Genomic DNA, 4,683 nt, shown 5'->3' with positions numbered 1-4,683 from the left:
CTAACATTCCATAGTGGCTTGTTTCTATGAATGCTCAGAATTGAAACCTGTAGACACTCAACTCATCAGGCAGTACATGTGGAGAAAGATGCAGAGCTGGGGTTTGGTTTCAAGTGATTGACCTGATTATACTGGCTAGAAACCCAAATTATGGGAATAGAGTAATGTTAATTTGTGACATGAATATTGTCATTTTGGGAGAAATGACATTCATGGCCAGTCCTCATCATTGTATGATAGCTTGTGAATAATAAAATGTAGAGAAAAATGCATTTCAGATGAACCATTTGCTAACTTTAATATATTATCATGTCCAGTGCATGGTTCCAATACCCTTTACAAAAGATTTACATCTATGCTTGTAAAATGTAATTGCAATTTCTAATTCCCTTTTTGAAAGATGGGGAAATACAAATTTATTTTACTTTGCTGCTGTTTTATTTTTATTTTAAGATGCAAGTTTTTTTGTTATGCAGCATCTTTCATATTTTAAAAATGCCCCAAACCATTTCACTAGCAATTGTTTATTTGGAAAGTCAGACAGTATTTGTGGAGAGAAAAGCAACAAACATTTTAGGTCAATTGCTCTTCGTTGATTTTTTTCTTTGTCTTTTTTCAATATGTGATATTGCATTCATCATCCGTGTTGAAATTCTCGTGAACAGAGTGACTTGTAGGAACATATCAGAGTTGGGGGTCAGGAACTATGTTATAAGTCAGACCATGTACATTTCCTCCCCGAAGGAAGGAAACATTAATGCACAAGAAGATAATTTTATGATATTCTGATAATATTGTAATAATATTAAAATTTAAAGTTATTAACTGAATTCAAATTATATAGCTGCCAAGATGGCAGTAAAACTGATATCTGGATTGCAATTTAAGGCCTTTGGCAAAATGCAATAAGTTCTTGAAAGGCCAGCAATCTGAAACATTTGTCAACAGCAGCCTCCATCTTCAACATATAATCCTGAGACTTGGGCAATATACTCATCTTCTAGTTCTTCCTTCAACCTGTCAAAACTCCTTAAAATCTTATATTTCAATCAAGTGACCTCTTACTCTCAATACTGCAGGCATAAGCCTAGCCTGTCTAAACTTTCCTTGTATGGTTATTGATATTGTAGATATCAGACAAGTAAAACTCTAAACTTCAAATTGCATTGACATCTTTACATGAGACCAATACTATACAGAATATTCTAGGTAATCACTTACAATTATATTAGAATCATAACTGTTGTACTTTTGCATTTGATTCTTTTTGCATAATAACATGCTGTTAACTTTCTGAATTACTTGCTGTAACTGATTACTGACCTTTTGTGAATCATGCTGCAGGACACCCAGATTGATACCCCATTCTCAGTCTTTATTGTTCTGCGATGCGTTACCCTACTGAAGACATTTTGAAAATTTACATCCTCTACATTATTACTACTTTCTTCATTATCTCATCAAAAATTCAGTAAGGATGATGAAGTAAAATATTTATAAATTTGTGTTAACTTCATTATTATACTTAACATTTCTAAATAATCATCTGCTGTCCATACTAATAAGGATTCCTATTAATCTCTCTTACCATTGATATTAATTCTCCAGATCCTCCTTACTCTTCACTAGTCCTCGGATATTACACATTTTACTAATTAATTATTAGATATCTATAGTAGTGTCACTACTACCTCTTCACTAAATGCTTGGGTGCAATTACTACCACTGATTTTGATGCTCAATTTTTCCCAGTTTCACCATCTCTCTCCCAGTACAGCTACATCCACTAGCTTTCTCTGCAACCTTTTCTTTGTTGTATTTCTAACTTTTAAAGATTCAGATATAAGGCCATTGACCTGAAATGTTAACTTTCCTTCTCCACAAATGCTGCCTGACCTGCAGAGTATACCTACACATTTTAGAAACACAGAAACAGAAAACCTACAATGCTGTGCTGAATGTGTACTTACTTTAGAAATTATCTTGGGTTACCCATAGCCCTCTATTTTCCCAAGCTCCATGTACCTATCCTGGAGCCTCTTAAAAGACCCTATCGTTTCCGCCTCCACCACCATCACCGGCAGCCCATTCCACGCACTCACCACTCTGCGTAAAAAAAACTTACCCCTGACATCTCCGCTATACCGACTTCTGAGCACCTTAAAACTGTTTCTTCTCATGTTAGCCATTTCAGCCCTGGGTAAAAGCCTCTGACTATCGACATGATCAGTGCCTCTCATCATCTTATACACCTTTTATTTTACATCTGAAATACTAAATCTTCTTATACATATGCTGCTTGAACTGTGGAGTTATTCCTCCATGCGTAAAATTTTACTTAATGGTTATTTGAAAGAGTAATTGCTGATTATGTTAACAAATACATGAGCTACTACTCAGTGCAGCAGAATTCACCAATGAAGTAAATTATCAGTTCATCGGCAATAGTGCTTGAAGAATATCTTTTAGTAATTACATTGTGAGAACTCCCTGTATTCTGACAAGAGTCTTAGAAACAATACATTTGTGTGAACAACACACACAAAATGGTGCAAACAGAAAGTTAAATGTCCCATTAGAAATACAGCAAACAGAATATTGTGGCTGTTCTGTAGGATTTTGATGGTGACCTGAGTTTGCACTATTTCATACTTTTTCTAAAATTCATAAGTAATGGAATGCAATTTTTTCTAATCAGCCATTCAGAAAGTAATTTGAGACAATGCACATGGGCTTTTTTGATGGTGAGCTCTATGGCACTTCAAAATATTCCTGCTAAAACATATAAATAGTATACTTTTTTACATCCATAAGGGTACACTTTCAATTAGTTTCATTTCAAAGTCAACCATGAATAGAAATTTGCCAACCTTTATAGAAAACACTTGGTTTAAAATTGTGTTCCTCCCACTCTCCCCCCCCCCCCCCCACCCCAATACATTAAACACCTATTGAAAATTCTCCCAGGGACTCTTTGCACATATCTGTTGAGGTAAAAAAAAACTGCCATAAGACATAGGAACAGAATGAGGCCATTCAGTCCATCGAGTCCACTCTGCCATTTCATCATGACTGATCCTGGATCCCATTTAACCTCTTACACCTGCACTCTCGCCATATCCCTTGATACCCCAACTAATCAGGAATCCATCAACTTATGCTTGAAATACACCCACGGACTTGGTATCAACTGCAATCTGTGGCAGAGAATTCCACAGATTCAAAATTACTTCCTACTTCTGTTCTAAAAGGTGGTCCATTAATTTTGAGGCTGTGCCCCCACCCCTACCAGAGGAAACATCCTCTCCACATTCACCTTATTTAGTCCTTTCAACATTCAGTAGATTTCAATGAGATCCCCCCCCCCCACACACACATTCTGTTAAATTCTAATGAGTCCAGGCCCAAAGCTGCCAAACACTCCTATGTTAACCCCTTCATTCCTAGATTCATCCTCATGAACTTCTCGACTCTCTCCAAAGTCTATACATCATTTCTGGGAAAGGGGCCCAAAACTGTTGACAATACTCCAGGTGCAACCTGACTAGTGTCTTATAAAGCTTCAGCATTATCTCCTTGTTTTTACATTCTATTCCCCTTGAAACAAATGCCAACATTGCATTTGCCTTCTTTATCACAGACCCTTTTCTCACTGTTGAGAAAAGGTAGGAGGTACAGAAGCCTGAAGGCACACACTCAGCAATTCAGGAACAGCTTCTTCCCCTCTGTCATCTGATTCCTGGTTGGACATTGAATCTTTGGACAATACCTCACTTTTTTTTAACATACTGTATTTTTGTTTTTGCACGTTTTTCAAAATCTATTCAATGTATGTAATTGATTTACTTGTTTATTATTTTATTTTATTTATTTTTTCTCTCTGCTAGATTATATATTGCATTGAACTGCTGCTGTTAGCAAATTTCACGTCACGTGCAGCTCTGATGTTTGAATTTTCTCCCCATTTACATAATAATCTGCACTATTATTCCTTTTACCAAAATGCATTATCATATATTTCCCAACACTCTATTCCACCTGCCACTTTTTTGCCCATTTTTTCAATTTGTGTAAGTCCAACTGCAATCACATTGCTTCCTCAGCAATACCTGCCTCTCCACCTATCTGCATCATCCACAAACTTTGCCACAAAGCCATCAATTCCGTTATCTAAATCACTGAGAAGCAACGTGAAACGTAGCGGTCCCAATGCCAACCCCTGAGTTACACCACTAGTCACTGTCTGCCAACCAGAAAAGGCCCCCATTATTCCCAGTTGCTGCCTCCTGCCTGTCAGCCATTCCTCTATCCATGCCTGTATATTTCCTGTAACACCATAGGATTTCATCTTGTTAAGCAGCCTCGTGAGGTACCTTATCAAATGTCTTCTGAAAATCTAAGTAAATAACATCCACTGCCTCTCCTTTGTCCACCCTACCTGTTACTCCTTTAAAGAATTCCAACAGATTTGTCAGACAAGATTTCCCTTTACAGAAGCCATGCTAACTTTGACTTATTTTTATCATTAGGATCCAAGTACCCTGAAACCTCATCCTTAATAATGGACTCCACCACTTTCCCAAACACTGAGGTTAGGCTAACTGGCCTATAATTTCCTCTCTTTTGTCTTTCCCCCTTCTTAAAGAGTTGGAATTTTCCTTTCTTCCAGAACCATACCAGAAT

This window comes from Hemitrygon akajei, chromosome 10 (assembly GCF_048418815.1).
Source record: "Hemitrygon akajei chromosome 10, sHemAka1.3, whole genome shotgun sequence".
Classification (NCBI taxonomy): domain Eukaryota; kingdom Metazoa; phylum Chordata; class Chondrichthyes; order Myliobatiformes; family Dasyatidae; genus Hemitrygon; species Hemitrygon akajei.
The sequence above is the reverse complement of the archived record's forward strand: the minus strand, read 5'-3'. Positions refer to the sequence as shown.